The 15,472-nt window shown below is 42.5% G+C and overlaps 1 protein-coding gene across 2 annotated transcripts in view; it reads left to right on the forward strand.

The window, feature by feature from the left end:
* The window catches only part of RAMP3 (receptor activity modifying protein 3), a 1,128,173-nt gene that overhangs the window by 725,371 nt on the left and 387,330 nt on the right, over positions 1-15,472 (forward strand). The gene's annotated exons all lie outside the window — the stretch shown is intronic.

Raw genomic sequence — 15,472 nt, forward strand, 5'->3', positions numbered from 1 at the left:
TTGAGTGCCCAATTAATTTATTATAAAAAAACTTCCCATCCAATCCCAATAATCCAATAACCAGAAAAAAAATATCCATTCCTATAATAATTTAGAAAAGTAAAAATAAATCTCATGACATACATAATAAATTAAAGAAATACAATAGAACACCTTAATAAAAACGACATTCAAGTAAATTATGTTTTAAACTTCAACATTGTAGTAAAACAGTAAATAAATATATGCTTACCTTTTGATATATTTGTATACAATATTTTTGCAGTCACAATACTTAGACTACAATGTTATCCTCGGAGAATAGTTTTGAGTCCATATTCAGAGGGGATACAGCATTCTACATGGTTATCTATTGCTTCTGCTAAGGGACGCAGGATCCACAGGGCAATGGTGGTCATTGTGCAAATAATTGATGAGATGGTTGCTTATCATTCACATTCTCCAAGACTTAAATAGTATGTCTTAGGCTCCTAACATGAAGCCTATGATAGCATTTAAGCAAAGTTCTCCACAATTTAAGGGATGTGTTTCCTTCTTCTGACCCTTTGTGGCTGCCTGTTCTTTCCCCTCTTGCTTGAGCTGTCTTCTGTTGGATGTATCATGTATTATGCTTTGGAGTCTTGTATAGTGCTTGCTATTCATTCTAAGGGAATACATTGAGTATATTCATTCAAAGAGCACTTTGGTTTGGACGGTGAAATGATTCTTCTAGACAATGTCTTAGTGAAAATAGGCCAATTATGCATATTTTTAAGCTCTCATAACACAACGTTTCAATGTTAATATTTTGTGAAGATTGATTTGCTGCCTATTTGTCAGGCCATATGCAACTTCACAACAATATCTCATCTGAGCACCCTTCAAGTTTCTAGTGTCTATCGTCTATAGTGGTATTTTAGTGGCAATCTATCTGTGGCTCACCCCTGCTAAGATTAGAACCTGATGGAGATAAGAACCTGAAGAAAAGCAGAAATGTTTACCTTCCTTCTCATAGCTCGCTCATGAACACACTTAGTATTAACGACGGCTGAGGTGCATGCCCGATGTAGGTTAAAATGAAAACAAGCATTGGGTTGCTTAGGCATATTTGTTCCCATTCACAAGCATATTACTCAGTGGCAGTCACCACTGGATGTCATAGTTTGGATTGTGTTTCCACAGGAAGTGCTTTTTTTGTTTTACTTATCTTTGACAACTTTCAAAAAATCTTCTCAAAACTTTTGCCTCCAAATTATTTTCAGCTCCTTCCTAGAAAGCTTTGGAGGGGGGTTCTTTCAAGCGGAGGCTGAGAAAAAGGGGAGGGTCTCATAATGCATTTTCCCCCATTGATTTTCCATAGGAACTTTAGACACAGCTACAGCCCAAACCCCTGAATGGATTTACACAAAATTTGAAAGAATCCTGGATCTTAGTCCAGAATGAGTGCATTTTATGATTTGGTGTACATTCGTTCATTAGTTTTTGAGCAGTTAATGCTAAAGAAAATTGTATATTTCACGCCAAGGAAGATGTGCAGACCCGAGAGATCTCCAGCTGAGACCTGATTGGCTGCCACCACATCAGCAGTGATGTGGCGGCAGCCACCAAAGGACTCAGAAGCTGGGTCTTGTGGCTCAGTGGACTAATGCATCCCCTGCAGGCGCCTGTGTTCGACTTCATGGTCACAGGTTTAAACCCTGGCAGGTCCACTCGGCCTTTCATCCATCTGAGGTCGATAAAATGAGTACCATTGAGTTGGGTAACAATAAACATCTGGTATTCAGTGCCAAGATGGCCTGTTTGGGGAGAATTGTGCTTTACAAATACACTTGGTATAATTTGTAGGTAACTCAGTCCTGAATCCTAAAACAAAATCTAACAAAAAGACATAGGGGGCAGGGTGTGCGCCAGTGTGTCTTTTTTCAAAATCCCTCAGGGTGGACCAGGGCCTGGCGCAGCGCAAAATGTTTCTTTTTGGGGAGGACTCGCTGTCTGTGCCAGACCGGCTCATTATTGCCAACGTGGTCAGGTCAGTGGAATCTGTAATTGCCAGACAGTGCCATAAGCACTTTCACTTTAGCGCTGCATCGACACCGTGTCACAATCCCACCACGTCAGTAGTCACCTGACCGCTACTCCAGACCCTCGATAGTAACACCTAGGGGCACCAGCATCCAATGTGTGCTGCAATACTCTATGGAAGGCCCATGTCTCATACTGCACATAGAAAGATTTGATTTCACTGCGCCGCTCCGGTTTTCATAATCGGTTTTAGATCCACAATTTCATCTATCACTGCGCCGTAACAAACACCGCAAAGGAATGGACTGCATGCAAGACACTTAAGGAATTTAGAGTGTCTCCACGTCTTCAGTATAAACACCGGTTACATGATCATGGTATTTTATTGGCTGCATCCAAAGTCTGAACAAGAGTGTTTGCAATTGTCCTTCACATGCGGGCTATTTTAATGTCTTATGATTCCTTGGGCACTTGCCTTACTTTGTTTTTCTTTTCCTTTTAAATCCAACAGGCTCAATTTCACAAGCAGGCAATTAATCTAATAGTCCTGATGATGATCCCGGTTTATTAGGAGCCAGGGGATCGAAACGTCGACCGTTAAACAGCTCTGCAATAGTACCATTGTGTTCACTTAATTGTAGATACTGTGTGTGAAAGCTTGCCATAACCTTTTGCAAGCAGCAATTAGCTCCGATGTTCTTGCCTGATATTCTTTTTTCTGATTTCCATTCTTTTCTCAATTTATGTTTCCTCCTCCTTGGATAGGTACAGGATTGTGCCCCATCCGATGTGTATGTACGATCCCTCTAGGGTCACTATATTCCTGATCTAATAAATATTCCTTACCCGGCTGGGCATAGGAATTAAATTTATAGTACGGATTCTAGTCTATAAATCATTTGCATGTTTATTCAAACCACAACTAGGACCTTTGTTCTTTATAATAATTGACTTCCCATGGTCCTGGTATATCCATTGGGTCCCCTTGTTTGTACAAAGAAATCTTTTTGGGGAGTGGCACCTGCCCCCCCACCCTCCCATTAGGCCTTTGTGAGGCCAGAGGACCCCATCCCCCGGGGCCAAGTTATAAAATGAAGGGGGTTGGCCAAACACCTGCTGCACACTGCCAAAAGCAGCGTGAGGTTGGCCGCTTGCCGGGGGTTGGACGCAGGGCCTGGCCTCAAGCAACGCCTGTGGCCAGCCCCCCCTTCCCCCGCAGGGACTTGGCTTTACATATGGCAACAACATATTACTTAACTTAAAAAAATTCACACAAAAAAGTGCCCCAACCATGCACTGTAATTTTACTTTAATCCTTGTTTTTTCCAATGCATATACATTTCACTCCAGTGACTTGGCAAAACGAAAGGCAGCACAGCAGTCCATGTTTATTACATGTTTTGCTTTCTAATTGAGTTGCAGCTGCGTGAGCCCTTTTAGTGCTTCTTTTATCGTGCAGTCCACACCTTTGACCCTTTGAACTGGAATCATTGTCCACTGATGTAGGCTCATTTATATGGACACACAGAAACATTAGCAGGTTCACGGAATCTTCTGGGCCTCCTGGGGTTGTGAAATGGAGCACATTTCTCCAGGTTGAAGGTACTCTTGTATCATTATTCTTTGAGTGAAAGGTGTATCATTTCTGGCGTGCTTCTCTGTTTTTAGGAGTCTATGCGGGGCTTTTGCAAGCAGGCTATGCTTGGTTTCCCCTTTCAAGCGTAGAATTGATCCACAGCTGCTGCTCTATTCTGAAAGTTACAGAAATTGCTGAAGTGCTGCAAATATACTTCCTTTTCTTAGCTGTGAATCTGTAATTCACTAAGCGCACTTCTTACAGTATTGGGATGACTGCACACAAGCCTGGGCTGAGTCAAGAGACAGATGCTGCCTTTCAGGAAGACTGATAACAAGGAGAGCGGCTTAGAGCAGCTCATTTCTGCAGCAGCCTCCCTCTGCCCCTTCATCCACTAGACACACCTCAGTGAGTCCTCCATACCCTGCGGTTCGACTCTCAGCCTTGATCTTCACACCACGCCAACATGGTTAAAGTTTATTTAAATCGTGGGCCCATGCATCCAATACACGAAAGTTTGCATCTGTTTGTCATATTGTCTTACACTCGAAAGAAACTGTTCTGAATTTATCTCTACGAATAAATATATATTTTTTCTTTATTAGTGGACCATATCCACCAAAACGGGTTCCCTATCATCCTCATTTATTGTTGAAAGAAATTCGGTTTCTATGGGGTAAACATGAGGAACAAGCATTTGCAATGCAATCGGTCTCGCCTTTGGGATCTTATATGTATTTAGCTATGCAGCACATTAGCCTGGTTGCTGAAACATCTACTGTTCTTTAATATGGAGGGAAAGTAAGCACCAAACTGCGTGTCACACCAGGTATGGGAAAACATGGAGAAAAATATTGCCTTTCAGCAGGAAATGGTATAGTCCAAAAGCTCTGTTTTTAACATGAACTCAGGTCTTTTGGTCGACAAATCACTGAAAATCCAAGATTTAAAAAATATATTATTGTCTACAGGTGATCGTGGAAGACAATTTCTATGGACTTGAATCTAGAGAATAACGAAGTGATTCTGGTATTTTACTGACCTCTGCTGGTCGTTTTCGATCAAGAAAGTTAAATAGAGGCAGTTGGCAGAAAACTTAAAAAAAGAAAGTTCCTCAGCAGAAAGCAATTCTGGTATTTTACTGATCTCTGCTAGTCGTTTTCTATCAAGACAGTTAAATAGAGGCAGTTGAACAGAAAAAAGTTGTCAAGCAGAAGCAGACAAGTCCTAGGGCTGACCACAAGAGCCCACAAAGGACATATAAGTATATATAAGTATATACTAAAGTATATACAGGAGGTCTTGAATGCTCAACCTAAAAATAGAAAGAAGTTGGGCTTCGAAAATGTTTCTGCATATTTAAACCATAACCACCATGGAGGCTATTGATAGGTGAAAATACCACTGAAAACGCAGTATTTCTATGAATACATTGCGGACTTTCTACCTTAACATCTTGGCTGCGGCGCGAATTCCGCAGCGGTGCTGAACATTCCAATCGCGGGCGTGGCTCGGACGGCCCCCTGCCATCGTGCACACACGCCCACCGTGACTCATGACAGCCGGGGTCCGTCTTGAGCACGGAAGGGGTTAACAGTGCACCAAAAATAAAAAACAAAAACACAGGAGAATACATGCTTGCATGCTTTTATCACCGGCGACTGAAACTGGCGCATATTGGGTGCATTCAGATGCCACCACCAGAAGTGCAAGAAAACCACATCTTTAGAAAAAGATGCAGTTTTCCATAAATAGTTTTTTTTCTCATTATTAGCTCCTGCAGAATCGCTAAGTCCACATGAGTGAATACATTTGAGAACAGATGGTTCTGATGTGAAGAGGGAGGGTGTACCACTCTAGGAGCAGTGTAAACTGATTCTGTGTATCTGTGGAATGATTGCAAGTAGGAACCCTGTGGAGCACAGGTTTCTGGATGGTTGGTGGAGGAAAATGTGACTGCTCAGGAAGGTGGGGCCTGAGTTATGGAGTGCCTTGAATGTGAGGAGTTTGAATTGAGCGCGTTTGTGTAGTGGAAGTCAGTATAGTCCCCTGAGGCATGGTGTACTGTGAGTTTTGTTTTGGAGGTTGAGGACAAGTCTGACTGCTGAGTTCTGGATGGTCTGTAGTCTTTTAGTGAGTTGCTTGGTGATCCCTGCTTAGAGGGTGTTCCCTTTGTCCAACTTGCTGATGACGAGGTTGTTAGTGACTGCTTTTCTTTTTTCTTTGGAGCACTTGGAAGATCTTCCTCAGAATGTTCAGGTGTGGAAGCAGGATGCAGTGATGGTGTTGACTTGTGCAGTCATGTACAGTTTTCTGCCTTTGATTATTCTGAGGTTCCAGGAGTGGGTTCTTGATGTGCGTGCAGGTCTGAATTCGACCTGCCTCCAGTTGGAGTCCCCTGGTGAGGTGTTCTTACTGAAGATCACTACTTTTCTCTGGTCCATGTTGAAGTTGAGACAGTTGGATTTCATCATGTTAGTGGCTTCGGTCATGCAGGTGGTGAACTTGCTTCTTGTGATGGGGGTCTTGTCCGAGGAGAAGACAATGAGTTGTGTGTCATCTGCATAGGAGAAGATGTTGGTGTCGTATGCGTGGATGACATTGGCTAGAGGGATCATGTATTTTAATCAGGCATTTTGGAGAGATGGACCACTTTGTGGCTCGGACGGAAACTTGGTTTGCGAAGCCCTTGAGAGTCGTATTATTGGTAAACTTGACTGCAACGCACCCTGGACACAAAAAATGTCTAGTAAAAGACTCAAATCAGCTAGGAGTTAAGAAGCGCTAAGTCAGCATGTAAACGCCTAGAAAGACGCTGGAGGAAAGTTTTCTCAGTACACCTGGAAAAGGAATATAAAATCTGCCTAAATAACTATCATGCGCTTATTAGAAAGAGGAAGGCAGCCTATTTTAAGGAGAGGATCGAAACAGCGGAGAATTCAAACAAAGAGCTGTTCAATGTTTTTAAAGAAATATCTTCCCTGGCATCCATCGCAGCACCCATTGCAGGCTCTGAGCAATCCTGAAATCGAGTAGCCGAATATTTTGCGGATAAGGTGGAGAAAATATACTCTTCCTTTCCGGATTCCGCTCGTGATGGCAATGGGGGGGGAGGTGATACCTGCTGATGTTTTGGAAATACAGGATCTTCACAAATTCTCTGTGCCCTCCCCTGACACTCTTAAACAGATAGCCATCAGTATCAAATCGGGCTCACCAAGGTGCTCAGAGGGAGTATCAACATACTCAAGCCTTTTATGAGACATCTTTTAGAGCTGTCTTTTAGTTCAGGAGTGGTCCCAAAAACATGGAAGGAGGCAGTTGTTCTCCCTCTACAAAAGAAATCTCACATTAGTGCAGATTAGCTCGATAACTTACGACCTATCTCCTTGCTCCCTTATTTTGCGAAAGTTGCAGGGAAGGTTGTTAATTTACAACTTACAGAACATATCTGTAAAAACAACCTTCTCCATCCGACTCAGTCAGGCTTTAGGGCCCTGCATTCCACCGAATCTGCCCTATTGTTTTCGATCGAGACCATTCGTGAATATGTGGACGAAGACCAGATGGCGGCCTTAATTCTTTTAGATTTAAGTGCCACCTTTGATACTGTTGCCCATCATAACCTGTTGCAAGACCTCAAGAGTGGTGGTGTCCTGAAGTGGATGGAATCCTTTCTATCTGAGCGCAGTTTTCAAGTTATGCAGGGTACGCACTACTCCAGGAAGATCAAGCTGTCACAGGGGGTGCCTCAGGGATCTACTCTGAGCCCGACATTGTTTAAACTTTATGTCGCCCCCTTGGCTAAAATCTCGGATAGTTTTGGGATTAAAACTCTGTCCTATGCCGACGACACCCAGCTGGTAGTCTCCCTCACCCAAGCACAGGCTGGGGCTGCCGCCAATTTTGTATTCTGCCTTCAAGAACTGGCTGTGTGGATGGCAAACAATTGCCTGAAATTGAATGGCAGCAAGACCGGGGTGCTGGTGATAGGGAGGGCGTGTTCTGTGTGGTTTTCGGCATGGTGACCCCAGTCTCTGGGCCCCACTCCTACACCTTGTGAACAAGCTAAGAATCTTGGGGTATGGGTGGACAACGAGCTGTCTTTTGACTACCATACCAGGCGGATAGCAGGCGCCTGCTTTGGAATTTTATGGGGTCTACGGAAAACTCTATACGCCCTGCCCACTGAATTGAGGAAGACTATGTTACATGCTTTCGTGACTTCTCACCTGGATTACGACAATCTCCTGTATCTGGGTGCTACTGCCAAATGTATGCAGAGATTGCAGTGTATCCAGAATGCAGCAGCAAGACTGGTTCTTATGCTTCCAAAGAGAGCCTCAGCAAAAAGGGCTCTGGCTTCCCTTCATTGGCTTCCAATTAGGGAGAGAGTACAGTTTAAGGTCCTGCGCGTTAGTCACCGGATTTTACAAAGGAAGGGGCCCTCGTACCTGCATGATTTTTTAACTCCCTATGTACCGACCAGACACTTGAGATCTGGTGGGACAGGAAAGGTGTGTGTTCCCTACATCAAGAGAGCCAGGATGGGTGGCCGCTCCTTTTGTTTTTTGGCTGCACAGCTGTGGAACACACTTACTCAGAGCCTCCGGTTGGAGTGCTCTGAGTCTAATTTTCGGAAAGGTTTGAAGACCCACTTGTTTCCTGCTGCATAATTGTAGGCTCTAGCCTTAGGCCATGTGTTGTTGCTGATTGAGGCCGGTATCATAGCACGGGGTCACACTGGCCCAGTGTAACCAGGCGCTCTACAAATGCAACTATTATTATTATTATTATACGTTGAATAATAGCGATGAATATTGATGGACTCCGCAGATGAGCTTGTGGACTTCCAAGGAGTAAGGTGCCATACTGACATCTTGAGTTCTCTCAATATTAGAAATTAGGGTCCCTAGTTGGCAATGGTTTACACCTTTGTCCAAGTAGGGACCCTTCATCCTAGTCAGGGTTAGGGGAATATACTTCTACAATAACCCCTACTTACCCCCATGGTAGCTGGGCACGAGCAGATAGGCTTATCTCAGAGGCAGTGTGTAAAGCCTTTGTGAACACATACAGTGAAAACACTACAAATGAACACCACACCAGTTTAGAAAAATAGGTAATCTTTATCTAAACCAAACAAGACCAAAATGACAAAACTCCACAATACAGTAATAAAAATATGACTTTCAAATGGTAGAAATAGTTCAGTTCAAAGCAAATCGCAGATGCAACACTTTGCATACAAAGTACCTTAGATGCGTAGTGCACACAAACAAAAAGGGTCGCAGGGAAGGTTTTGTGTCGGTTCCTTACACTCAGGGAAGGTGATGCGTCGGTTCCTTGCTCCGGGGAAGGTGATGCGTTGGTTCCTTACTGCTACACAGGGGAGGTGGTGCTTTGGTTCCTTACCGGAGAGGAGGTGATGCGTCGGTTTCTTACTGTGTTCCCCAACCATGCGATAGGCTTGTAGCCTCGATTTGACGCTCCGTGACGATGTGTGGGATCTTGCAGTCACACAGTGGGCCTTGCGTCGGAATCTGTGCGGTGATCTCAGACTTTGGAGAACATGCACTCGATGCGCCGTGCAGCTATTTCTTGAGCCATGAGCAGGCATTACGACGATTTCTTCAACAATGCATCGAAAGCAGCTGTGGATGCATCACGCTTCTCGAAGTTGCGTTACTTTTCCCAGCTTCCAGCGGCAAACAGCCTCCAGAGGTCCAAAACAACAGCAGGCCACTCTTAGCAGGTCAGAACTGCCAGCAAGGAAGTTCAGGGGAGCTGGTGGGAAGTGTTTGTGTCCCTGAGTCTTCAGAAGAGGAGGCACGCTCAGTTTCAAGCCCTTGGAGAACTTCCTCAAGCAAGGGACACAGCAAACAGCAAAGTCCTTTCTCCTTTGCTTGGCAGCAATTAGCCACTGGAGGCCAACCCTAATTTTAGTGTTTAGTGGAGAAAATATTTGGTCATTATATGTATTTTTAGCTAGAGATGTTGAAGCTATTTAAGGAGCTGGCCTGGTCAGGTTTGGATCTGGTAGCCCTCAAGAGGAATGAACTGCGGACAGCCGTGGCAGTAAACAAGCGTTGGCAAAGCCAACATGTCTTGCCTATGCAAGATCTATTGGCTTAGTAAATGTTTTTAAACCATATTGTACAACATTTGTATAAGAGGAATATTATAGTATCTTATATCATAATATCACAATAAAGGATGTATATATGTTATACAATCGATCATAAAATAATAATATAATATGATTGTATGATAACTTTTGCATGGTATGGTATGGCCAGTTATGGTATGGTATGTCATTATATGGTATGTATGATATGCTAAGGCCTGTCATTACATAGAATGGTATGGTATAGTTTGGTATGGTATGGTACGACTTCTCATTTTGCAGTAGGCTATGATTAGGTATGGCCTGTCATTGTGTGGTATTTATTTGAAAAGTTTTATAAAGCACAAACATGACCCGTCAGGGTATAAGAGCACTGTACAACGTCGCTTGCTGGTTAAGCTTGAGCAGGAAAACATCATTGAAACCTACGCTTAAACAGTACAAGCAAATTAAATACAAAAGAAAATAGACATCAACGCCTTGAACAATACGGTATGGCTTGTCATTGTATGGTATGGTACAGTATGGCCTGTCAGTATATGGTATATGGTATATTGTATAGTATGGTATAGTATGGTATGGTATGGCATGGCCTTTCGTATAGTCTATGATAGGGTATGGCCTTTCAATACATAATGTGGTATGGTATAGTAAGACATGATATTGGTTGTCATTCTACAACATGTTATGGTATGCTACTCTAATGCCTGCCCTTGTATAGTATTGAATGGTATGCTATAGTATGGTATGAACTGTCATGCAGAGGTATGGTATGGCCTGTCATTGTATAATATGGTACAATATAGTATAATATGGTGTGATCTGTCATTGTATAGTATGGTATGGTGTGGTATTAACTGGCATTGCATAGTATGGTATAGTGTGGTATGGTTTGGCATTTCTGACATGTTATTGCATAGTATGGTATGGTCTATCATTGTATAGTATATTATGATATGGCCTCCCATTATATAATATTGTAAGTATGTTATGCCCTGTCATTGCATTGTATGGTATGGTATGACATAGTGAGGGGAGGCCTGTAATTGCATAATATGGTATAGTATAGTATGGCATGGCCTGCCATTGTATGATATGATATGATATGATATAGTATGGCCTGTCTTTGTATAGTATGTTATGGCCTGTCATTGTATGGCATGTCATGGCCTGTTCTGCTGTAGTATGGTATGGTATGGGATGTCAGTGTATGATATGGTATGGTGTATCATTGTTTATGGTATGGCAATGTATGGCCTGTGCTTGTTTAGTATGGTGTGGTTTGTCATTTCATGGTATGGTATGGTATTGCATGTCATGGTATGGTGTGGGATGGTATGATATGGCATGGTATGGTATTACAAGCCATTGTATTGTATGGTATGGTATAGTGCAAAAGACCCCTCATTGTATGCTAGGGTATGGTTTGTCATTGTATGGTATGGTATGGCCTGTCATTGCCCAGTATGATATGGCCTGTCATTATTCAGTATGGTATGATATGGCTTGTCATTGTATAGTATAGTAAGGTATGGTATTGCCTGCCATGCTATAGTATGGTATGGTATGGATTATCATTGTATGGTATGGTATTGTATTGTATTTTTTGGTACAATATGACATTGTGGTTATACTACAGGGAACTACCATCAGTACACTTGTTTTCTCACAGTTTAAAAATCATTTGACTGAAAGTGTTTTACTGTTAGCACCGGCACTATTGAAACTGCGCTGTTGCACTCTAATAACAAGGAAGACGGCGCATGGGGGGGATGGATACTGGGAGACCCCATCTTGGTCGGCGCTTTATTTGTTCTACTCGGCCTGATCATTGGGGAGAGTCGCTTTGATCACATCACTTCCACACTTAAGAACCTCAACTGGCTACCAATTGAAGCAAGAAGTATATTTAAAACGGCCTGCATAACCCACAAACCTCTCTACACTGACAAACCAAACTACCTCGCAAACAAACTGCCAAAAGCTGATCGAAAGAGGCCTCTGCAAAGCTCAAACACTGTGTTCCTGATTCCGTCCAAATTTAAGAAAGAAAAACCACTCACCCACTCCTCTTCTGTGAATGCTCCTAGAATTTGGAATGCTCTGCCACAGGATCTATGTGACAATCAATCATTCCCACACTTCAGAAAAAAACAAAAATGACTTCTTCTCAACAAATATCTGAACCCTCCCTCCTAAAATAATTGACTTGCCTAAATGCACCTTCCCCCAAACATCAGAGAGCCCGAACATCACTACCTCCTAAATAACTGTGCATTTTCCCCCCAGCTTCTAAAACAACCTACCTTTGGTACTTCAGAACTTTATTGTCCATCTATTCCACCATCTACTGTATATTTTTACCCTGCATGGGTAATCCTTGTAAATGCTGCTATGCAAACTCTGTTAAACGCTCAGATACCCTTGGGTTGAGTTACCGCTATATAAAACTCGAAAAATAAATAAATAAATAAAAGAAGCCCAGAGCTCGGACGGGTGTAGTGCATCGCACTGCCACGAGCACTTCTGGGGAAAGCCTTGTGATTTTACTGCTGGGAACCACTGGCAGAAAAGTAATTTTAACACTATTTATAATCTTTTAACTGAAAGCGTTTTACTGTTCACACTGGCACTATTGAAATTGCACTGTTGCATTCTAATAAAAAAGGAAGGCGGTGAATGGGAGGAAAATGGACACTGGGAGATGCAATCTTGGTCGGTGCTCTAGTTGTTCTACTTGGCTGAGCATAAAATGAGGTCTGGGCATGGATGCGTGCAGCTGGTTCAAGCCAAAGGCAAGACCTTCTGAGCCCAACCGTGTATGTATGTGAGTAGGGGTCAGGAACCCTGGTCCAAGGCAATAAAGTAAGTTATACTAGTCTTCTATGCAACTGTTAACTCTTTGAGGTACCTCCAAGGACAGCTGTTTGCACTCACTCAATTTATCTAAAGGGGAAATACAATGCAAGCATTGTTCTGAGATCCTCCCTTGGCCCGTGGCCCAAAGACCATTGTCCCTCCAAATCCAGCTGTCACATGTTCTTGATCAATTGCAGATCACTTAAGTTGGAAGATTTCCTATTTCTAGAAGAGAAGTAACCAGACGTGGTCTTGCTGATGGAAACCTTGTTCTACAGGAGACAGGGATCTTCTCCCGGTCATGCCTCCTAACTACTACATTAGCCAGAAAGACCAAGAGAACAAGAACGGCGGGGGAATTGCCATAATTCTAAAAATTTCCCACTGCCAGAAAAGATCGCTAAGGCTAGTCTTTTTTAGAAATAACATATTTAAGCTTCAGAAACTGTGAAAACTTGCAAAGTTTAAAAGAACCTCAGCAAAGTTGGAAGTTATTAAACTTTTCAGCTGCAGGCCGTCTTCTTGTTAAACCACCGGTCCTCTGCTGGGAACACCCATGTTCCATTCCTGACACTAAATTATTCACTCTAGAAAATCTGGTTTACTTAAAAATATTCACCATCTGAAATACCCTTCTACAGGTCTAAGTGTAGAGAGACCCGGAATCTCCAAATAAGGATTCACCATTACACCCATAGAAAGCAATTTTTGTGGTCATAAATTGTAATCTGGTGTGGACAAATAACTGAGAATCTGGCCTATAAGGACAAGCACTTTCTCCACATAGATTCCAAGGTACACATCATTTTTTTTTCACAGAGGTTTATATAGCCCGAACTTTATCCGGTTTTGGGTATCAGAGCGGTTTGCATAGCACCAGTTGCGTTAGATGAGGACACATTTATTTTTGTTAGGCACTGGGAGATTAGGTGATTAGCCCAGAATCACAGGATGTTCAGCGTCATTGCCGAGACTCAAACCTGGTTCCCCAGATTCGAGGTCGGCGCCTTAGCCATTAGGCCAACTCCTCTCCCCAATACATGTGCGTAGACATTTGTAACTAAAGCATCTGAGTAAAACCATAAAAAACAGATGATATGAACACGGTGCTGCTCCCACATTCAATTCATGGACAACTGTGATAAATTACCGTTACCTCATCGTTAGTCTTCCTCACCGCATTACTTACATAGTGAACCCATGGGGTGAGGAAGACTGGACTCAGAGTAATGAAGATTATTGATAAGTAACCGTTACATTACCTCCTCGTCAGTCTTCCTCGCCATATGGGTCTACCATGTGAGAAATGTGGCAAGGATGACTGTACTCGGAATAACTGATATTACTGGTAAGTAACTGAGTAGTCCCACCCTTGCTGCTGAAGTAGCTTCTGAGCAAGACGTAAGTGCCCAGAAAGTACTGAGGATCTTAGGAAACCGAGACCCATGCATGGCCTTCATATGTCATATAATTGTTTTTGTGTTCCTAAAATCTTGTGAGTGGTGTGATCTGTAATCCTTTAGAATGGTGAATGTAATTTGTTGTTCCTGTCTCAGAGAGCAACTACAAAAAATTACGAGACACAGGACGTAGGGGGGCATACAGTGAAAAAAAAGTCCTCCTACCCAATAGTACATCAACAGCAGTAAGAGTTCTGTATGGTGTGATTAGGTTGCACAGCCCATTGTAATAGTATTCACCAGATGCCTCCTTTTAAATCTTTTACTTTTTTGCAGTTTTAGATAGCACAAATTCGACCAAAGGTATTAGAGCACCTTGCACAAGGAGACATTCATTTTTGGTAGGCACACATATATTAAGTGATTTGCCCAGACTCTCAGGATGTGGAGCCGATGCCAAGACTCCAACCTTGTTTCCCAGTTACAAGGTCAGTAGCTCTGGCCATTACACTGCATCATCTTCTTTAAGCAAAGGAATGGGGATATCTAGTATGATTTAGAAATGGGTGGGAACAGAAAGTTGATAAGAGAAAGGTATCAGGGAAATTGCATGAGAACCAAAAAACATTCTTACAAGCTGTATGATAAAATGTCGGGAGGTTAGTTGGATTTTTCATTTAGATCTTGGCGTGATTATTTCTTCCAATGCAGTTTTGATTTTGAGATTTAAATAAATAGCAAAAAAAAATCTCATATGAAGTATTTGGTCTACTTGTTGAGGAAATTGTCCTAAGTCCTTGAGTCACTTCAGAGGGATAATCTCTTGCAAAAGGCAATCAAGGGGCATGATGTATGCTCTTGCTTCTATGTATGCAGAACACGTTGTCCTTCATCCTCTATTGCCTTTTCTTTTAAATGATATGACAATGAGCTGCTGAGTCCATGCTGACCTCAAGGAGAGTCTTTGTGACACCAATTTGGATTTGGTAGTAGAGGTTTCAGAGGGATAGAGTGGTGTAAAGATGGCAATCCACGGTGGTCAGAATTTTCCTTCTATGTTTGTTGTAAAAGCAGTCAATGTGATCCTTTTCTCTTACTGTTTAAGAAGAGTGAACTGAATCCAATGCAATGCTGCTACTGCTGTTGACCTGAGAGTCTTTTGGTGATGAAATAAAGTTATAAAGTCAGCCACATAAAATGCAGGTGAATGATAGAAGTTGCTCACAAATATTCACCAGGTGGGACCCGGTGCCGTAAAATTGATGGAAACAGGACTGGCAACCAAACAGCAATTTGCTGGCTTCCAAATAGTTCTGCACAGTGAGGTGCAACTCAGAAATAGAAGTCTTCATATCTAGCGGGCTGAGTGACCTCACCCTTGGATTTTGAGTAAGAGCTAGTACTTGTTGTTTTAGAAGAATAGAAAACGATTATTGTGCCGACCATGGATCATTCCTTAATATCTGTATTGTTCTTCATTGTTTGTGCACAGCAAGAATCAGTCATAGC

Source organism: Lissotriton helveticus, chromosome 4_1, assembly GCF_964261635.1.
Source record: "Lissotriton helveticus chromosome 4_1, aLisHel1.1, whole genome shotgun sequence".
Classification (NCBI taxonomy): domain Eukaryota; kingdom Metazoa; phylum Chordata; class Amphibia; order Caudata; family Salamandridae; genus Lissotriton; species Lissotriton helveticus.